General features: G+C 45.4%; 1 protein-coding gene and 1 pseudogene across 1 annotated transcript in view; one reads left to right on the forward strand and one right to left on the reverse strand.

Annotated features, from left to right (window-relative positions):
• Positions 1 to 22,933, reverse strand: part of LOC135919173 (cell adhesion molecule Dscam1-like) — a 556,253-nt gene that overhangs the window by 204,303 nt on the left and 329,017 nt on the right. The gene's annotated exons all lie outside the window — the stretch shown is intronic.
• On the forward strand, positions 9,271 to 9,449 carry LOC135919184 (U2 spliceosomal RNA; annotated as a pseudogene).

The raw sequence follows: 22,933 nt of genomic DNA on the forward strand, positions 1-22,933 counted from the left end.
TTTCCTCCCGCCTCAACCACTCCTCGTGGCACCCACTCGTCGCGATAGCCTCGAAACAACACATAAGGCGGGGGAGCAAGCGGTAGTAACATCGAGGGAGGGTAAGAAGGGCTATGAAATACTGAAGGAGGGCGCCCAGCGAAACACCGCACATACACGCGGCGATGCTCGTAACACCTGTCCGGGTTTCGCGCCCCCCCCCTATACCAGCCCGCGGTTTCTTCTCTCCCCGTTTTTGCTTCTTTTTTGTCGTTTCTCTGCCACGTCGGCGCACCTGCGGCGTGCCGTAAGTTATGTATGATCCTCGCGAGAGAGATTCACCCGCCGGTTGCCATTCTGGCGCGCGCACTTTGTCTGGGTGACAAATGCACTACCGCCGCGGCCTGTTTGCCTGCCTGCCTGCCTGCCCGAACGGACTAGCTCGCACGTACACACACTCGCGCACGTGCACGCAGTGGGCGGCAGAAGACGGGCGGCCGGCAACGCTACACGATAGCAGAGACGGACGCGTCCTCTCCGCGAGCGGGAGCGCAACTTTCCTATCACGGCCAGGCAACAAAGCTGAAAATTTGCGCGCCTCAGAACGTGAACGTGAAAAGGGAGGTCGAGGCAGAGAACGGAAAAGTGGGTGGCACGGGGAGTGGCGGGTGATAGGATGGAAATGAGGAAAGTCTCCACGCATAGTGCGAAGCGGAAGCGGGACGAGAAGGAAGCCCGGCTCGCGCCATGCAGCGCGTGAAGCCTTAAAATCCCCCGAGCGGGAAGTTAATTAGGCTGCGGGAGTTCTGTCCGAGAGCTCCCGCGGCACGTCGCCTTGATTCTCGCTCCTTAACGAGCGCTCCAGTGTGCGAAATGCCGTCAGTTGGTGGATACGCGGGCACTCGCTGCACTGCAACGCGGTCCGCCAGTCTTTTGTGCTGGCCGGCTCGTCGGTAGCGCAAAAGTTGGAAGTGGCTGCCGGTGGCCGCGGGGGGCGCCCTCTGCATCCCACGCGGCCAACTCCACCGCAGGCGCTGGTCGTCGTCGTCGACGTTGTCGCAGTTGAGCCCGCCTCCCCCCCCTCTCTCTCCTTCCCTCCCCTCTCCGAAGAGTGTCCGTTCGCTTGAGCACACTCTCGGAGTCGGAGGCTCTCCAGCGCCCCTGATGCGAAAGCCGCCGAGAACTACTGGCCGACGCGCTAAAGCGAACGCCCGAGAACGGTAACAAACAACAAACAAACCACGTCGCAGCCATGGTTCGAGATTCTGGGAGTGATGCGGGAGAAGCTAACTGTGTCCTCTTTATTTTTTTTCCTTATCTGCTTTCTGTTGCTTCCGCACATTTCTTTGGCCGGTCAGAAACTGAATGCGCCGCCTCGCTTCGCTATTACGCGCCCCGCTGGCTTCGGCAGGAGGCGGCGTACATTGTGTTCGTTTTCTGTTTCGTCGCTTTTTCGGGCTATCTCCGCTCTATGCCGCTGCTAGAGTGACGATTCGGGTGGAAGCACGCGAGTGAAAGAAAAAAAAGGAAAAGAAAGAAGAAAAAGCGTGAGGAGGAAACGCAGAACTATCAACGGCTGATTCGCCGCGCAAACAGACCAAGTGGATGGCGATCGCCGGCCATGAAGGTGGGTTCTACAAAAAAAAAGATTTCTAACTTAGAAAGGCGTTACGGTGTTGACTGGCATTTCGACGAGCAGCAAAGTGTTCAAACTAATAGCACCCACGGCGCGAAAAATGACTGTGCGGTTTAAAAAAGATAGGATGAAGTTTTTGCTTCGGAAGTCCAGAAAAAAAAAATTCTGCGCTTATGAAACCTTACGCGCAATTGCACTTTGCTCTCAAAGGAAAACGGCGTAATGTATTTGTGCACAACCGCAGATATAGCGCGTAAAATTTTGTAATCTCACATTTGTGCACAGGACAGGGGTATTTAAAATTTTGGAATCGCAGACTGGATTGCTTTATACGGAATGTATTATGGCGCAACAAGTATTGCTGTATTCCTTTGTTTAGATCGGACGAGCAGTCTGCTAAAAACATTCTTAGCACCGGTCAGCGAGAAATTGAAATTACATAAGGGAAACCTCGTTACAGTGGGCCAAAATTTCAAATTTTAATAGTGTGAACAGATAGAATAAAATGTGGTGCGAGATGACTAGGCGTGAGCTATGCTTGTGTTCACTTAGCTATCATTAGAATTTGTATAAAAGCAGCTATATTGTTATGCACTCTTTTACCGCGACTTGAAGAGGGGAGAGACCTAACGTAATGCATTGACTACTTTTCACGCTGTTGATGTACACATGACCGCCTACTCTATATATTTAATGTTGCATATTATGACATTGCGTGCGTAATGGAGGAAGAAGGTGGAGTGGCGAAAGGCGGAGATCGTTCACCGACCTCTGTAATTTGTATTTTCCCTTCCACTTTTAACTGGCCTTCTCCGTAATATTTCCTGACTACACACCAGTATTACAGCGGAGCTGTATATGTCTAGCCTCCCACAGATTTTTCAATGTCCGTGCCTCAGAACTACCGTGCCCTCTACGAGGCGGCAAAACAAACCGGTAAGGCATGTGCTGACACCTGGCGTAGCAAGGAAAAAGCTAAGAAACCACCCAATACTACATAACGCTACCCTCTATGAGGAGAGCAAACCAGTAAGGCATGGGCTGACAATTGGCATAGCAAGAGGCAAGCTAGGAAACGGACCGCGAGTAGAAGCGCAGATCCTGCCAGAGAGGCTGCCCGTGACCGGCGGGCTCGACAGGAAGAAGAATGCCTCGAAGCGGAGAATTCGGCGAGGCGACGCAGGTACCACGTCAGTAAATTGGACGAGCCCAAAGGTGCGTGTGCGAAATTTCAAAGGAACTTCCTGGACAGACATTTCGAATTCAGTTGTGCTGTGTGCGACAGACTGTGGTTCCAGGACGATTTGATTGTGATTGGTAACGTTCGAGATGTCGCGAAGCGTGAATGTAATACGGTTTCGACAGCTACCCCAGCTCCTGATTAGCCAGCTGCTTTGTTCGGCGTTGCCGAGTGAGCGCTAATAGCCGCAGCGCGCATCGATCATTTGGTGTGACAGGTGGTCCCTAACAAGCCGTCTGCTGCATTTCCACGCCTGCGCAAGGAACCGCATAGGCAGTTAGTAGGTTGCATGATCTGGTATGGGAAGGCCGCGTTTATTCAGTAGTACCGAAGAACAAGTTAAAGAAAATTAAATAATGGTGTTTTACGTGCCAAAACCACTTTCTGATTATGAGGCACGCCGTAGTGGGGGACTCCGGAAATTTCGACCACCTGGGGTTCTTTAACGTGCACCTAAATCTAAGTACACGGGTGTTTTCGCATTTCGCCGCCATCGAAATGCGGCCGCCGTGGCCGGGATTCGATCCCGCGACCTCGTGCTCAGCAGCCTAACGTCATAGCGAAGAACAAGTTGCTCACGAGGTCCAACTTCGGGACCGCAGACGTGAGCGATAGCGGCGGGCGCCACGAACCAGCGAGGAGCGTGCCGAGGAGGCTGCCCGTAAACGGCGGACTCCAACGGAAAGCCCTCCACATCGCGAAGCGAGTAATGCGTCACAACCACGGAGGTAACACGCTTGGAAGGCTGATATTTATATACAGAGCGGATGCGCGATCCCGCCGAGGCTTCGTGGACAAAACGTTTGGCTGTTGTCGTGTGTGCCCTATTGCGGTTTGAAAACGACCTATCGGTGACTGCGAACATATCTTATCGCGATGGTCGCAGCTCCGCAGGGTCATCCACCTTCGCAGTGCGGAATGGCATTCAGTGTTACTTCATCTGAATTTCTGGCGGTTATATCGGCCGTACGAAAAGTTAAACGAAATAAATTATGGGGCTTTAGGTGCCAGAACCGCGGCATGATTATGAGGCACGTCGTGGTGTGAGCGCCCGGTATAATTGTCTAGATCTAGATAATTAGACTAGATCGATTATTTTCTAACTCACCCAATACTTGGCCAATTTCCCATAGTTGATATGAGCAATTCGTAGAATAAGAGAAATGGCAGCAAAGAAGTGCAGCAGCAACAGCAGTAGCAGCAACAACAACAAATACAATCCGTGCGCTCATGTCCCTAGCTCACCTGTTACCCTTTGTGAGTTTACTCCTTTAGTGAACGTAACAGTGTGGCGGAGGCCTGTCAGATGCGTGGAATGTTTCCTAGAGCTTCTCGGCTAACTATGTTCGCTGGACAGTAAGCGTACTGACCTTCAGGAGCCGTTCTGAGCGTCGTCTAAACTCTTATGGTCGCACATAACGGGGGTTCCACGGCGGTTACAAAACAGCGGTATATGACCCGGGGCACCGGCGGAGTAACACACCAGGGCAGGCCAAACCTTGCTTGCTCCTCGATGAAGTCAGAAATAATATTGTACATAGAGTGGTGGATAGGTTCATGGCGTGTACTATGAGGATACAATTGGAATCGAGAGGAACGGGCACGGATCGGAGAGGTCCGACGAGTTAGAAACGAAAAGCTTTGTGAATTGGTCTTAAGATGTTCAACAGTGGCAGTAACCTTTTCCATTACATTTTTCTTTTTTTTTGTATTCGCACGCGGTATGGAGTCACAAGTGGCATTTTCGAGGATTCTAGAATATTGTTAACACTAGGCACGAGACCTGACGGACCATATCATGAAGATAGCTAAAGCATGGAATCATTTGCTTCGGGCTAGTCAATTTTAGTTTTATACGTCTGCAAACACTATTCGATGTACTTCTTTCTTATACAAATGACAAAACAAATATTGTCCAACATATTATGACCAATAAGTTTGCTTATTCCTTCTTTTTCACCAAGCACAACGTCTATACAATTCAAAACTTACAATTGTGTACTCGTTGCAGGGTTGGCGCCAAAATGACGTTGCGCCTCATACTTTAGGTTTACACAACGTTTACACGTGCCCTACCCCAACCCGTATCTGCTGATAGTTATTCAACCAAAGCGTGCGCATTTGAAACAACTCGAGTTAGATGTTGAGGGTCCTGCACTCCCAACGAATCGCTCATCTCCTGCCTATACGTGGTTTCATTCGGTGCGCCGGGGGAGAACTGAGGGCTGCGCAAACTTGGCGTTCCATTCAAAATGACATATGTAAAAAAAACAAAGAAAGAAGGTTACTTCTAGTCTCACCTGTCACGTTTGCGCGCGATATAAACCGCGCAAGAACTTTGACGTTAAGTCCAAGAGAGCACGGCGTAGCGACAGCCCTGGTATTCGAATGAGGAGCCTGTTTTGAAACTCCGCTCGCCCAATTTTAGCGCAAAACAGCAAGTACAGGCCCTGGGAACGGTTCCTCATTAGAAATATCCGCAGTTTCTTCTAGGCCACGCGTCAGAAGAGACACGTGGTGTTCGCACTTAGCGCTCTTCTATAATAGAGTACTCCGAAGCACGTGCAGTAACAACCACCGAGAAATTTGTTTTCTCGCTCTACCGGAACAAAAGAAGAGAAAAAAAAAAGAAACGCGAAGGGAAATTGGTAATTCGCTCTGAGCGCCGTGGCAGCCTCTAACTGAAACTGCAGCAAGCAAGGCTGTAGAAGCAAGCACCCACGCGCGCGCTATCCAATTCCTGACGTTAATGCTATCGCAATCGTAACTTTTGCAAACGCCAACAAAGACGCTTTTACATACCACTGCGTCGCTCCCATCGTTGTAAGCACCAAGTTGTGCCTTCCCGTGCAACTCAACTCGCAAGCACGCCCGGAGCAAATCTTTGTATAAGTTTTGATTTAGCGCTGTTTCCAATTTAGCGCGAAGCCTTCTACAGTCATATAACGCGGATTAGGAATCAAACGAGGATGAACAGGCGAATAGATTAAATAAAAATGCCAGGGCTCGTAAAAGGGCGGGCACGAAACGAGTTCCTCAGTAGGAAAAGTACATCTCAATCACTTTCCCCTTGTAGTTTAGTATGCACTTCCCTAATTCAGGTTCACTTGTTTATTTATTTTTGCGCGACTGCTTTCGTAAGCTCGTCAAAGAAAGGCGAGTTATGGAGCTGAAAGCTAGGGGCGGTGGTTGAACTTTAACATATACTTTCTTTCTTCTGTTGCTGCTTTTCTGTATTTTCTTCTTTCTTTCGCTGCGCAATAACTTTCCGTAGTTTCTTAGAGGCTGGTAAAACGTGCACGAGCTGCGACCAGACGGCTTCGTCATCAGCCCCCGATGAAGTGAAACAATAGATACCGGGGAGCTCCAGAAGCGAACTTTAATTTCGGTGCGCCTGCCGGCGGGCTCCTATTTTCCGGCTGTCCGTTTTCATTCGGAGGCAATGGGACCTACCGAGGCAAGTTGTATAATGCTAACGGGAATGCTTCTGCTTCGGCCGGGGGCTGGTATATCCCTCCGCGGGGCCCTTGCATTTTGCTCAGCGTTGTTCTTTTCCTTCTGTGGCATTTTCGCGGAACCTCCAGTTTCCACCGCGCTCCAGGAGTTCAACTTTGTTCCATTCTGTTCGGCCATTCTGACGTTTATTGCGTTCATGGTTCCCTCTACTCTGACGGTCGTCATCAAACGACAACGACGAGCATCGCTCGCCAATTGTAAGCGCGATTTTTCGAGAACAAGACCCGGGGAAGGTAAAAAAAAAATAGGTGATAGCTGACGAGGTAACGAGTGAGAAGCGGTAAAGTTCGACGACATATAGTAAATTAGGCAAGATAACGCAGTACGCACGCAGATTGGCAAGCTTTTGTTCCAGAGAGCCGAAAAAGATGCGCATTGCTCGCCCTCTCCGTACTTCGTACATTTTCTATGCTCAGTCTTTTGCATACCCCGCCAATATCCTATCTTATACCTTGACGACGGTTTCCTTTCATTCTTCTTCATATTTTCTTCCTGATACGTTTTTCTTCATGCTATTATACATTCGCTCACGAGTGAGGTAGCTCTCACACTGACATAAGTAGCAGACAAGGCATGCCAAGAAGATTCATTAAATTTCTCTCTCTCTCTTGCTTACCAGTTTGCTCAGAATCTAAAAGCAAGCGCAGCCCGTTCAAATATGCCACTAAAGCTGACTTGACTGAAGCGAGGAACGCAAGAATTTGAACAAGTGCAACACACGGCCATACATTCGCTCTTTTATTACGGTTTTTTTGCAGAAGACTTCCAACGCCAACAAAGTGCCATAAAGTACAAAGAGGCTATTTACACCGAACTACAGTCATACAGAGATCTCATATCTTAAATACATCGGCAAACCAACACTTTGTTCGTTAAATGTGGGAACCCAAATCCTCTCGGAGCTTATGGGTGACGTTATTTTAGAAGCGTAATGAGAAGCAAAATAACATAATGACCTATCAGGCTGTGCCGTAGATGCGGCATTAAATCATAGATGCTTCTTGCAAATTATAATCTAACAAAGAAGAACCGCATTGCTCCTTTGTCAATGGTTGAAATGTTCAAAACATAAAGATTACCTCCTATCCCCGCGTTTATGTTTCATTTTGGTTAAACTTGTTAGTCGTAATTTCAGACTTCACCGACATACATCAGCCGGCTTTATTTTTTCATATTTTTTATTACATTTTTCCCACAGTGCTACTTAAAAACGGCGTGTCGAACTGAACCGGAACCGAAAACCGTACCGCACCGAAATTATGTGTGGAACTGAAGCTGAGCCGAGATTTTTCGGGGCGTACCTGAACCCGAACCAAACGTTAACCGCAACAAATAACGACTGTCACCGTACATATATATATATATATATATATATATATATATATATATATATATATATATATATATATATATATATATATGTTTAACCTTGTGAGTGAGTCTGAGTGAAGTGCGTTTATTTTGCCGACCAGTGCTTTCGACTTCTTTGTCTGCCGTTAGCCAGCTCACGACCACGCGCAAGGTGCAAGATAGATCGACTTATGATTCAGCACAAACCTTACTTGTTCATCGTTCATAAGCATCAATGTCATCACCTTCTTCTAAAGAACCACGACACTGAGCGAAATGTCCAATGCTGGCTTCTTGCTTTGCTAGAGATTACAAGTTTCAATTTTAATTCATGTGATACAATGTGATGTCGCACTGCCCTTCGTCACCATACATCACATGCCACAGTTGGCTCACCGCTAGGCCTGTAGTAAAAACCGCAAGCAAAACGAAAATTAGGTGACTCTGCTGTTGTCAAATAACGAGTGCGAAACCTACGCAGACCTTACGATGATGAACGGATTCCTACCAGTTATCTCTGTCTTTATGATGTACATCAATATTCCCCCGTATCAGTGTAATTCATTTGTATACGTTTGCCTCCTCCGGAAACTTGCGCAAGCGCCGTGCGAACAAAGCGATAGTACTACGCTGCATATCACCATTGGGCAGTATAAAATCGACAGGGCCAAACACGTTTGCGAACAGATTCAGTGTTGCGAGCCGGTTCGCAAACCATTATAATTTTTGTTATTTATAGGAACCGGAATGAACCGGAACGAAATCGGAGCGCGTTGAAGCCGAATCAAACCGGTATTTATTTTTCCAACTCGACATCGTGCTCAGAAACCCAGTAACATTACGGTGGATAGGCTATTTGGCTACACTATCTAAATTGAGGACCTTAAGCCCCCCCCCCCCCCCCTCAAAAAAAAAAAAGCGAGAAGAAAATTCAGTGCAATTCCACTCTGTGAAGGTGGATGATCAGCGAAGCTGTGTATGTAGGCCCCTTAATGGCGAACTGTCCATTGCCGTGCGTCGAACACCGTATGCACATAAATGGAAGGCGAGGCGCGACTAGTCGCTCTTCTACGATGATGAGCCTCGGAAGATGATGAGGCACCGGGGAGCATACACACCCATGTAGTGTTTCAAAACGCTGCACGACAACTTTTACTAACGAATGCCTGCACGTAGAACAGACACGCACCTCACTCTACTCATAGGGCACACACGGCTTCGCCGTAGCCAAGGCGATATTGTGTTCGTCGACCTCCCACAGTGGAGTAACGGTTGTGAGGTCACTCGAAAACCACAAGCGGTCACAAACGACACAGGCCACGCAAAACTGGTTCCGCACAAACTCCCTCTGAAACCTAACCGTTGTTCCGGTGAAACGTTCCAAGTTTGTGGGATCGGGGCCCCCTGGACGGTTCGCATTTCTTTCCGCGTCGCGGTCCTGTCGGGCAAGACGCTTGCGGGAGTGCCACCAAGGGAGAGCGGAAGGAAAGGAAAGGAAATACGCAAGCGCTTGGAACGTCGACAAAGAGAGGGCGGTGTGAACGTGGACATGGTTGACGCGGGTCAAAGTTCCGTTCCGTTCTTATCAGCTTAATATCTTATACGGGTTGCATTTGGACCTAAGATATTAAACTTAATTTTGCAAGTTGGCGGAGTGCTTAATGCCTGCTTCACCTCCGCCGCGGGTCGGCCCGGTCTTGCACTATCTCCGGGATCGGCCCATGTGTAGGGAGAAATTCTCCGTCTACAAAGCTCGCTAGACGCACACAATTTTTTCCAGAACCTAGCCACATACAGCTTCGCTGTAAAAATTCATCATTCTAATTAGGCCAATATGCGAGTCTTGAGTGGTTTGACCTAATGTCCTAAAGTTTATATACGCTGCATGCCGGCAGCCCGCCAAAGCTGGGGACGTCATTCAAGAAAAGGGATCCGGCAGCTGGCTACAGCCACAAAGCCTTTGAATTTACCATGAGTGCCTTGACACGCGGCTTTCATATATAGGGTTACACGCATGGCATGTCCCGCCCGCACCTGCGGGACTTGTTCCACGTGGCCAGTCTTCATATCTAGTGATACGTAGCCCTGTCCCAACTGAACCTCCCGCCATGTTTATTAATAATTTCTCTTTCTCGCTCACTTGCTAGGTACTTTTATACTTTTCACTTTTAATCCCTCACGGCGTGTAGGGTGTAGGCGAAGTATGCTGTAACCTATAAGGACGCCTTTGTTCACGTTGTGCAGCTTTGGAGGAATTTTCGTCTGAACCTACATGTCGCCCTTTTAAATGCAGTTCTAAATGCGATAAGTTACAATTAAGGAGGAATGCCACTTTCTAACACGCTCACCTGCACTTATAGCTATATGATACTCCCCGTGGTCTAACCTCTGAACAAAATGATTGCACTTGCTTAGTTGATATTCAACTATTTGGTACTGGGCCGAAAATTAGCTCTTGTGAATATTCAAGGCACTCTAAAGCCCCAAACGCTCGGTAAACAACTCTACGGTCGTACAACTGTGCTGGACCAATCTGGAACATATCAGCCACTGTCCCAGGAAGATTTCTAAAGCAAATGCGGCATTGCCTTATAAAATAATGCTAGCCAAAACAAAAGCTGTGCCATTGTTGCAGCTTATTTCTTCGTTCATACAACCAGTAAGGTCCAAACCTGCTTTTTCCCTGACAGCCGAAGGGCTTTATGTGTTTCTTTATTTGCATTTTAAATGGAAATGTATTGTAACATAAAAAAAGGAAAAAAAAAAGAAATGTAGTAATGTCACCAGTGCTAAATATGCTATGAAAAACAAAAACAAAAAACTACGTGTGCCAACTAGCAATGATTTTCCACGTGAACTAAATGGTAACAAGCCGATGAGTTAGTTTTGTCCTCAAGGAGAACAAGAAAGACGCAGGGACGTCTATGAATGACACCCAGGGACTCTGCTGTTTTCAGCGGCGCGGATTACAACAGCGTGGACGATTAGCTCTCGTCGTTATTATTGCATTTTTCTATTTCGTGTAGTGCATCGAAACGAGGTGCTCCAAGTTTTCTCGACAACCTTTTTAATAAATATTTTGCCGCTGCAGGTAATCTGTGCCCATGTTCGCTAAAATTTGGAGGACGCGTAAAATGAAGCTTTAGCTCGGGCCCAGCTACGATGTGGCCTATTCAAATACATATAAAACGCAAAAACGCTTTTCTGAGATAACCACTGCACCGATTTTAAAGAAATTTCTTGCATTTGAGAGAAAAAGTTAAATTCTAATGACTGTTGGAAGCGGAATTTCGGTTCAAGGCCTGAAGTTTGTTAAAAGAATGTTAAAGAATTCGCAAGTTCGTAAAAGATAAACGCACGAAGGTTATACATTAATAGCTCCACATCAAAAACAGATATCTCGGCTCTGTAAATGGCATCTATTAAATCATTCAAAGCGGACGAATCCGATATGTGAGGTTATATATTACATGAATATGTTTCGTTGTGTACAAAGGTTCTGCAAAAGCTGCATTTCCATGTTACTGAATTGCTTTAAATTCATGTGTAACATATACATTTTGTCCACTTTAGATGCACTATTAGATGCAATTCATAGAATTGCGATATCATTTTCCTTTGCTGAACTGTAGAGCTGTAAACTTGATAATGTCGTTTACAGAAAATTTTCAATTTTTAACAATTTTTAATAAAAATTGACGACCTAAATCAAAAATTCGAAACGAGCAGTCACTATATTTCGAGTTTTTCTCTTAAATTCAACAAACCTTGTGAAATTTGGTGCAATGGTTGCCGGAAAAAAACGAGTAACGAGCAAAATGTAGCCAATAACAGTTCTTTCCAACTGCAGGAATGTATTTGAATGTATGTACACGAAAATATTACGGGATGCTATATGACTGTACCAAGACGCCGTTCACTTCACAAGGTATAGCTGGTATGCGATGACATGAATTCTACAGTTTTCATCTGCAATTAAAACCCATTGTCAAAGCATTTTCCTGTTACCTTCATTTTGACTCTCCCTAATTTTATAGAACTTTTTTACGGAGTCAATAGAAATGATATCCAACTACTTCCGGCACTCTGCGTGTAATTTAATATTTGTGAAGGTCCAAACACAAACATAGTGCCTTGAACGGGGAGTGCTTGTTACGTTACGTTCATAAATGCAAGGAGACATGCAACCGCTAGTAAGCAACAGTAGACATACATCGCTGGAAAAAGATCGAAACAACTAGCTTAATATTGTAGTGGTAGGGCAGGACACCTGCACATTCTTTCCCACTGTAACTAGTGACTTGTTTTCCGGTTCAAAGGTGTGCGTTCACAGGCCGTATGATGCAGCTTAGAATACATCTAGCCAGTAGTGCTTCCAAGCAGCTCTGCTTCCTAAAGACCTGGAGAAACCACGTATTTGCATTGCGCTCGGTGAGGTGTCCCCGTTAATTTCGGTAATACGCTGTTCAGCCACAAATAAAGGGGATCGACGGCACGAAATTGGAGATAAATTTATACCACGAGAAAATCTAATATTGCTAAACCATTGCTAAACTTTGCAGTTCACAAGGTGATGCTTAAAGTAACCAACGCAGTCACAACACTGGAAGCAGAAATGCTAAACAAAAGACTGAAGCGGGTGAAAACACGCGTTTTTTCCGTAAAGACACTTTGTCAATCTCACGATCTCCCAGTTGTTAGTGCAATGACTTAGTGGCGAATTAGGAATTCTCGGAAGAATGATTTCGCTAATAACTCATTTCCTATGCACGGTAATATTCTGTTTTTTTTTTTAGGATGTCATATTTCTGCTAGAATTGTTTTGAAAAACATTACGACGGATATTTGTATGCATTTCAACTCAGCGGCTGCCTATTAAATATTACCCTTCGCCGTCCCGAAGCTGTCTTTATTCTTCCACTCTCCGGACACTCGTTGCTTGATAATGAGTGCCCTTAAGCCCGATCATTTTTCTTTCTCTCTTTTTTTATTCCTTTTTAAAGTTTTCGCAGTCAGAGTGCACATTTTGTACATTTCAAGCAAAAGAACGCTTCTTTATTATAGAGTAAATAAAGAATGAGGCATCATGAATAACTAATGGCACAAATCTAGCGTACGAGAAAAAATAAAAAGGGATCACGAAGGGCGGCGGCTGCTTCACATGTACTAATCTTCTCCTGTTATTGTGCAGGTAGTGCTTTCAGGAAATGGTATTCTGCCCTTGTGAACACGTTATACTGTTGCCAGTTTTTTAGTGCTTCACAATTTTGCATCCCCCACTTCCCTCCACCCCTCCCCCTTCAAAAAACAAAAGAAAAAAGGCTGAAAAATGTAGCATGACACGGCTACAACTGCTTAAATGCGCTGTACGACAGCCCAAACTGCTAACCGAGGGAGTCTCCAGCATTATCCCGATCAGCCTGTTCACACACATTCCTTTTCCCGGCATTGCAAAATTAAACCGAATACCGTTAGAAAATGTACGCGATTCCTCTTGTTTGACAGCGGCAGCATATACTGTGCATGATAATTTTATGGGATCTGTGGCACTATGTTTTCGGGTGACAAGAACGCCTAGTTGACCTAATGGTCAAAATTAATCCGGAGTCCCCCACTACGGCGTGCCTCAAAATCCAATAGTGGTTTTGGCACGTAAAACCCCAGAATGCAATTGTACTCAATTAAGCAAAGGTGTTGATGCTTCAGGCGTGTTCTGTTCTCTATCTATCTATCTATCTATCTATCTATCTATCTATCTATCTATCTATCTATCTATCTATCTATCTATCTATCTATCTATCTATCTATCTATCTATCTATCTATCTATCTATCTATCTATCTATCTATCTATCTATCTATCTATCTATCTATCTATCTATCTATCTATCTATCTATCTATCTATCTATCTATCTATCTATCTATCTATCTATCTATCTATCTATCTATCTATCTATCTATCTATCTATCTATCTATCTATCTATCTATCTATCTATCTATCTATCTATCTATCTATCTATCTATCTATCTATCTATCTATCTATCTATCTATCTATCTATCTATCTATCTATCTATCTATCTATCTATCTATCTATCTATCTATCTATCTATCTATCTATCTATCTATCTATCTAAGCCAAACCTGCATGGTATGGTTCTCAGAGAGGTTATTTAATGAAAACTAGAGAAGTTTGTCATCACCTCACGCATGTGGCTTGCTACTCCGGAGTACCTATTCTGCGACGATCCACTTCGGTAATAGCATCACCTTAGCCATGAGACGCGCGCTGATTGGATGGTTAAGCAAAATCGGATGACGTAGTGCTCAACGTGCCAATTAGGTCATCGAATTTTGCGCTCCACTGTCGCCGAAAGTGAGCGTCGCAGAATACGTCCCCAGATGAATGCGATTATAAATTAAACAATGCACACTACGCACAACGCACATATAGCACGACAGGTAGTATTAAAGTATCTCGTTGAGACCAATGTCTCTCAGGAAAGTTACGAGCGGATATCATGCGTATAAGTAGCTTAGAAGAAGCCACGGTACTCGCATTTTCCGGACGATTCCGCTGGAATCGCAATGAAAAGCATGGATTCTGTCCTCCAATTAATCCTATACGAGAGCTAAATAGCGCTAAAAACTCGGACAGCGACGTTCATCTTTCATAACAGCTCTTCGGTACAGCCCATGAAATCAACGTGTAGAAGCGTCCCACCGATTCATTTTCCGCTCGCAATGGCAAAGTTTTCCCCACTCGCAAAGCAAGGACGCTGACAGGTTCGTTTACATAACTACCCAGAGAGTATTTGCGAAAACACTTCTCCAGATTGCCTTCGCTTGGATTAACAGAAAAAGAAAAGTGCCTTGAAGTGCACTCCCCTTATTTGATTGTTTTTCTAACAGCACCACACTCTAGTTTCTGTTCCTCTCTTCGTTGTTGTTTTCCCAGCACTGCCTTCAACTGCATGAGTGCGGGCTGAACCGCGCTGCGACGCCCAGCAGCCATCGCGAACAGGCAACGTGACTCGCATGTGCCGTCTTGGATTAGTGCAGCCACGCAGAAAAAAAAAATGAAAAACCGTTAATAATCTCGACGACGCATTATTTCCCGCTGTTCGCCTCTCGGTTTATTAGAGGGAAGTAGCAGAACGGTAATAAAATTCGCGTACGCCATTTTCGAGCTGATGTTTACGGTGCTGTCCCATGCACCGAGGGACGGACGGAGGAAGCGCTGGGCGACTGACCAAACACAGGAAAAAAGAAAAGATTTTTCAGTTAGCATAAATAACTGTTTTTATTGCCCAGCAAAGCCTCTCATGCTCTGTGGTTTAACATTGGAGGTTACAGTTGCTGCGAGTATCGCAGGGGTTCAGGTTTGCAGCCGCAGCTGCTCAAGTGGGTTCAAGCTGCTACTGCTACCCAAATCTCCAAACCCTTCCTAATTCTGCTAACCTCAGTATAAAGTACCCCTATGGGCTATGTAAAAGGCCACGCAAGAACTTTCTGTCAAAGCCACCATGATGGTGATATGGCCCTACTTTGAGCGAGCTTTGCGCTGTAATATCGAGGGAACTTTTTTGTACATCAAGAAGTATGCACTTGAGAAGGGATGTGGGTCAGCTAACAAAATTCCTTGGAACGCGCATCAGTTTACTGTAGTATAGTTTAGTCTAGTGGGAACAGTTGTAATAGTGGAATAACAGCAACCATTGTTGCCATTGGTGGTAGTGGCGGCGGTTCTGACCAGGAGAAATTGTTGAAGCAGGCTGATTTTCTTTCAAAGCAAGTATTTTGCTCCCTACCCTCCCACAGTGGTGGGTTTGTTGGTTGGTCGTTCCATCACTGGTCGATTTGCCGTTGAGTAGACGCTTCCTTACCATATAAAAAAATGCGGTGTACGAAAGTAAGAGTCGAATGTGGATATCTCAGTGTAATAGCCCCTTTTTTCAACCCGTTAGGCCACAGCCACAAGGATGGAAGGCAGTCATTGCACGTGATGGCATGTTCATCGGTTAAACAAACACTGAAAGCGCGCAATAGTAGCATCACCTGGCGTTACACGGAAACTGGTTGTACCAATTAGTCTTAAAATGGACTCTGGGATACTTTGTTTGGTGAAGATTTCTTTCTGGTGTCCAAACTTTGAGTGCTAGTGGTGCTATGTTGCGCTTCTGCAAGGTCTGTCATCGCGGATGAGGACCGCCGTGGCATGACTGTGGGACACGCCTGTCGCCGAAATGCGCTGTGCATTTGTTATCGATTTGCAACCGCCGCACTGCTTACAAGGTAGGAGAAGTCACGTGAGCAGAGTATGTCAGGTATCTCACGGTTGCCTGATTCTCTTTAGCGGGAAAGTGTGGCAGTTTTACTGGTCTCTGAACATAGTTTCCGCAAACTCATACAGGTTTCCTGAAATTTGGATCGCTATTTATGCATTACCTCCACACTGTACTCAATAAGTTCTTAGGTACCGTCCTTTGACTAATAAGCTTACCAATGCTACTTGCTGAAAGTGTCAGCCTCGAAGAAATGCATTCAACCGCTTGCTTGTCTCAGTTGTAACGCTTCTGAACCTTAACTGTTGGTTATTTATATGTTTCAGTCGACTTAATACTGAGTACTAACAAGTTCACTAAAAGCGTTCTTGACATTTACATCAAGATCGCGTTTTGTTATTGAAGACATAAATTGTCTTGAATGAATGAATGAATGAATGAATGAATGAATGAATGAATGAATGAATGAATGAATGAATGAATGAATGAATGAATGAAAGTTAGCACATCACTTCTTGAGTTCACGCAGTAAACTAACCCAGATGATCGGAGAGAAACTCCGTGGTGCGTTTCTGTTTATCAATTTGGCCTATCTTCTTTTTTGACGGAAGGTATTCTTCCCATCAAAAGTTGCCGACTAGTAGCACTTCCGGTTTGTCGCAAGCCTTCCTTTCTGCCAATTATCTAGGGAGACAAGAGAGGAGGATGAAAGAATATGTTCGGCGGGCAAACTTCTAGATGCTGGCGGCGATCGCGTCTGAAGGCCCCGTAATGACACGCCACGAGCGCGTATATCGCTTCCAGCGCATCCTATGTTCTTCCTGTTCAACGTTCCCGCCCACCACATCGTTCATCTCTGTCAGCGGTCCGTTCACATTCGCCCAGGCCAAACTACAGGACGCAAGGCCGCGTCCTCACACTGGCTTGACTACCGCCTGTGTTTGGGAGCTGCGAAATCACCACGTCTCCGGGACGGCGCCAAAGGGAGCAACACGCTACGTTGCGTCGCCAAAACGCGGAGAGCGCTACTCAAGGCTATACCGGCGTTGTTCCCAGATGTGGTTCGCTTCGCTAGCCGAGTGCAGGGAAAAAAAACAAAATGTCAAGCAAAGGAACAGCTCGGTGAAAATTTTACAGCGCACTGTGAGACGACAGATAAACCGAAAATATCCGCATGGCCGCGAAATGAATCTAATAATATATGGGGTTTTACGTGCCAAAACCACTTTCTGATTATGAGGCACGCCGTAGTGGGGGACTCCGGAAATTTTGACCACCTGGGGTTCTTTAACGTGCACCTAAATCGAAGTACACGGGTGTTTTCGCATTTCGCCCCCATCGAAATGCGGCCGCCGTGGCCGGGATTCGATCCCGCGACCTCGTGCTCAGCAGCCTAACACCATAGCCACTGAGCAACCACGGCGGGTCGCGAAATGAATCTATTTGCAGTGGAACCCTGCGCACGCATTTTTGATATGCTGCCAACGACAGCGGGTTCGATGGGTGAACTCCTGTAAAAGTCGTTTCTTTTTGCCCGGACACCCGTATGACGTTATTGTTGAAGAGGCGGACGAGGCCTCAGTGAAGTCATGCGATTTTCTTTGTTCCTCACGAAGATATATGAGCACTACGAAGGCAGAATAAAACGCGAACATGATAGTGGAATTTTCCACTTCATATTCACGAGTATTTGTTGCATTGCCTATGCTCCTTTGGCTTCGAGCTTTGAACTCGCTTGAAGCTTTGAGGCAAGAACGGCGTGTATTTTGGCGCCCGGCTACGCCACAATCACTAGCGGCACTTGTAATTAATTAGGCACAACAAGTATTAGGCTTCTCTTTTTCTGTCATTACATTGTCATATTACTTAAGTTAAAATCATCAGTGCCTTTGAGAAGAATGTCGTATACCGGGAGCTGTAGTTCATTACATCCATTTCGTCTTTGTATCGACAGTAAAGATACTCAACATTCCTGTACCTCTAGCATATGTCGCTGGAAGCGACAAAAATATGTGCTTCGTTTCAACTAAAATGCATCTCTGGTGGGGGCTTAAGACACAGAAAGTACATTTAGCACGTCCTCGCTACTGAGCCGCCACGAGCCTGCGCTCTCCAATTCTTATCCGGTTAATGCCGCATAAAATCCTAAATTTCTGCTGAATTAAGCAGCTACATATCATATTGACCGCAAATAAAGACGGGGGCAGCGGAAGAGAACACTAAAAAGACACGGGCGTGTCGTACCGCCCTTGTCGTTTTTGTGTTCTCTTCCGCTGTCCCCGTCTTTATTTGCGGTCAATATGATATGCAGTAAACACCAACTAGGCCAAGCTGAAGTTCTTCTAAGCAGCTATGTTCCCCATAATCACGCTCGGCAGAAAAAGCGCGACAAAGAGCTTGCGAAATTACTAGTTAGAAGAGTTTACTAAACGATCTCAGTGGAAGCTTCTTAATTTGAGCTCGACTAACAGTCCGTGACTTAAGGGCACCATTGAAATTGTGGATTCTATCTAAAGGCACATCTTTTTATTTTAAATTTTGGATGAGTCATGGTACCTTATGAAAGCAGGGCGCATCCTACCCAACTTCAAACTTGATGTTGAATGAGCTTGTTGAAATTTATGTCACTGTGCCCACCAGCCATATTCGGAATCTCCGTATTATATCGACTTATTTTTCCTGATGCATACAAAACGGTCCAGTCTCGAAAAGGGTACATTATTAAAGACTTCGAGAGTCCATATACTTTTCGCACTCTCCAAGTTCTGCGATGCGATAAGAAAAAACAAAGCAACATTAAAAAAAGACGCCCTTATATTTGCGTTCTTTCAGCCATTTCCGCAATGCGATTTACATGCCCGAACATTGATCATAGCAGCAGTATGCGGTGCTACTAGTGTGAACATATCGGTGCTTTTCTAAGCCAATACATTCACATCATCGAGCTGTCATTACGCCAGATACTACTTACCAGGTGTGAGTATGTCATTGTGGGCAAAGACGCAAAGCTTTCGATTCCATGAAGCTGTAAGTGGCCGGCAGGTTCCGCTACCGCAATTAGGCAACGTCTCTTCTTGCGAGACGCTCTTGCATAAACAGATGTGAACATCTGCCGCGCACCCCCCGTGGTTGCACAGTGGCTATGGTGTTGGGCTGCGGAGCACGAGGTCGCGGGATCGAATCCCGGCCACGGCGGCCGCATTTCGATGGGGGCGAAATGCGAAAACATACGTGTACTTAGATTGAGGTGCACGTTAAAGAACACCAGGTGGTCGAAATTTCCGGAGCCCTCCACTACGGCGTGCCTCGTAATCACAAAGTGGTTTTTGCACGTAAAATCCCGTAATCCCATTGCTTGTCATTTCGTCATTACCAGGAATCGAAGGTGCATATTTTGCAAATCGCTCTAGCATAAGACCTACTTTGTGAATACGGCACCTGGGCGAGTGTTCGCAAAAAAGATCGCACACTAGCGAGGTTGTAAAAACAGGGTGCCGAGCAAACGCTACAGCCCAGGAATTATTCAAGTGAGGCGCTAAACAATGACAATATGAATTAGAGTCTGTTTCGTCTGTTAGGCGCCAGGGCCATCAATCCAGAAATTAATTAATAGTACAGCGGTGACAATCACGACACACGTTCACGCTGGCCTCTCAACATCTCACGAATCTATCTATCTATCTATCTATCTATCTATCTATCTATCTATCTATCTATCTATCTATCTATCTATCTATCTATCTATCTATCTATCTATCTATCTATCTATCTATCTATCTATCTATCTATCTATCTATCTATCTATCTATCTATCTATCTATCTATCTATCTATCTATCTATCTATCTATCTATCTATCTATCTATCTATCTATCTATCTATCTGTCTGTCTGTCTGTCTGTCTGTCTGTCTGTCTGTCTGTCTGTCTGTCTGTCTGTCTGTCTGTCTGTCTGTCTGTCTGTCTGTCTGTCTGTCTGTCTGTCTATCTATCTATCTATCTATCTATCTATCTATCTATCTATCTATCTATCTATCTATCTATCTATCTATCTATCTATCTATCTATCTATCTATCTATCTATCTATCTATCTATCTATCTATCTATCTATCTATCTATCCGTCCATCGGCCTGTCTGTCTCTCTGTCTGTCTCTCCGTCCGTCCATCCATCCGTTAATTAAAATGGGTGAAACATAAGTATACGTCCAACGACACATGGTTTTGAACCGACTGGTAAATCATAAAAAAATTATCATAGCTTGAACGGAATGATAGCAAGGAATCTTGACGTGCCGATGCGTTTTGCGGTCTTTTTAAAGCCTTTGCTAGAGAAGCTTAGCTTTAAGCGCCTTCTTACGCTGCCGCTCTTCTCGCAAACGCTGAAGATGGTGATGGTAGTTGCGATCATGAAAATTATCATAATGTATCCACAAATTGTCAGGAGCATCCCAGCATATATGACTACTTAAGCGTTGCAGCAGGAGCGGCTCAAAATATGGTCGACTTCCGAGACGTAGTCAGCCATCTGCTACCGTGCCAAGCGCAGCAAAACACAGCGAAAGAAACACATTCTCAGGCACACACATACACACACAAAATCATCGTTCCGTGGCAGCAGACAAAGAAGAGAACGAAACAATAGAAAAGACCAGCAGTATACGAAATAAAATAAAACTAAATCCGTGGCAGTACAGAAGTGTGGCACAGGGATGTTGTCACAGCAGTCGAGGAAGCAAATTGTATACTGTAAAAGTCATCCTGGGAGGAAAAAGAAGGAACGAAGCAAATGTAGGCGCGGTAGCAAGTAAAGATGAGGTTGCGCATGGTAAAAATGCACGGCGCGCCTGGACTTCGTATGCAGTTTACGTGGCAGCAGAGTACGCCGTTGCATACTCGTTGGCGCAGCCGTTGCACCACCACCATCCGCACAACGACGAGAGAGAGAAAGAAAGGAAAAAAATAGGGCTAATACCAGCAATTTAGATTTGCGTCGGTGAAATTTGAAACCGTACGTTGGCGTGGCAGGCTTAGCGCGCCTTGTCCTGATCGTTCCTTTTTCTCCTGTTTTGCCTCCATCTAGCTCTTCAGCTTTTTTTACTTACCCCGTGTTGTTGTGCGGAGAACATATTCATGCGGCGCCCGCATTTTGGTTTTATTAGGACCCATCCCAAATCACCGGGTGCGTCGCAGGCAATTCGGGCAGCAGACGCGCCCTCTCGCGGCTGTTCCTGCACGAGGCCTCAACGATCACTGAGCAGTGCGGAACCAAAAAGAACGTATGACGCACAATTATAAAGAAAGAACGAAGAGAATGCGAGGACAATAACTCACTTTAAGCATTCAGTCTTCTTTTTTTCTTTTAGGCTCAACCAAGTTTGTAGGGTAATCGTTGTCTTGAGCATCATCGCGCACGCTCCAGTTAGCCGTTACTCTTCTTGTAATACCGTGCTTTGTCCTTGGTCAATGTCCCGCTTGGTTATAGTTCTGCAACTAATTACTTCCATAAATTCGCGCGCAGTAAAGGGAATTGTTTTGCTTTTCTCTGAGAATTGCTGAGTTCTCGGCAATAATTAACGACTAACCAAGTCGTCATCCGCTGTAGAAATGAAGAAAAAGTAAACGAACCACGCACTGTGAATCTTCACAGATGCTTACCACACCGGAACTCGACGTAAGTTCCAGGCGACCAGCAGCAAATAGCAATGCCGCTAACGGAGGCATTTTTTTTTCCCTCCGGCTTCACTTGTATGCCATACTCACTCGAGGTCCGCTTGGATGCCACATAGTTCGTAATTACATTTGAGCTTACAAAAGACGCTTTTCACGCTTTTCATGTGGAATTATCTGAAGCCTACCTAAACTAGAATTTAAATGGCGTAGTGCATTTAATAATTTTACTGTGTCTGTCCTTTTACAAGTTTGTTAAATACTATCATATACAGGTACGTTATAATTATATAGAGGTATGTTAGACACTACAATTCTTCCGTAGTACAACCGCCAGTAATTCATTCTCTGAAGCAAAATGTGGGAGCCTACAGGCAAGCTCGGTGTCCATGACCGGTGACTGCTTTTTAATAAAACTGCACGCCTACTGATACATTTGCGTGTGCGGTTCGCTAAAATATTTCTTTTAATTTGATGTACCCCGCGACATCTGCATGGAGTTATTAAGGATCCCATAATAGTTAGACATTATTTCCGTATGAATAGGAAGGAAACGACGTTCAATAATTGCCTACCAAGCTGCGACCAAAGCACATTTATCCTGCATCGCATCCACAGCAGAGCTTTTGCACTGTCTAGTAAAGTCTCCGGTGAAAAGTCCCTTGTGTGTGACATGTGCTTTTTGACATGACAAGGCAAACTGCAGCTTGCGATAGCACGCATTGCTGAGGGCTAGCTTTTGGCTCGTGTCATGTTGTCTAAAGCTCTTTGTATGTCAAATCTCTAATCGCGTAAATATAAAGATTAGAAAAAGTATAATCGCAAAAATATGCGGAAGTGGATATTGAGATTTATGAGGCAACGGCCGTCATCCGCCGAGTCCATGATAGATGGCGCCACAACAGAGCACCGCTTCAACCATAGAGGCTTCACCAAGAGAGAGAGAGAGAGGGAGAGAAGGGAAAAAGGAAAGGTAGGGAGGTTTACCAGACTGAGTCCAGTTTGCTACTCTATACGTGGGGAGGGAAATGGGGAGTGAAACAGATAGAGAGAAAACGTGAGTCTATACCGCTTCACTAAGGGACCTATAGTATCTGTGCTTTGCTAGCCAACGCTCGCAAACGTGTACCTCAAGAGGCAATTGATGATTGAGAGCCCGTATACGAGCAGTAGCACAGCGCTGAACAACAGGACGAGGAGGGGGACACAGAGAACAGCGCTGACTAACAACCAAGTGTCTTTACTCTTTCAGTCAGCATATA

The sequence above is a fragment of the Dermacentor albipictus genome, chromosome 3, assembly GCF_038994185.2.
Source record: "Dermacentor albipictus isolate Rhodes 1998 colony chromosome 3, USDA_Dalb.pri_finalv2, whole genome shotgun sequence".
Taxonomy (NCBI): domain Eukaryota; kingdom Metazoa; phylum Arthropoda; class Arachnida; order Ixodida; family Ixodidae; genus Dermacentor; species Dermacentor albipictus.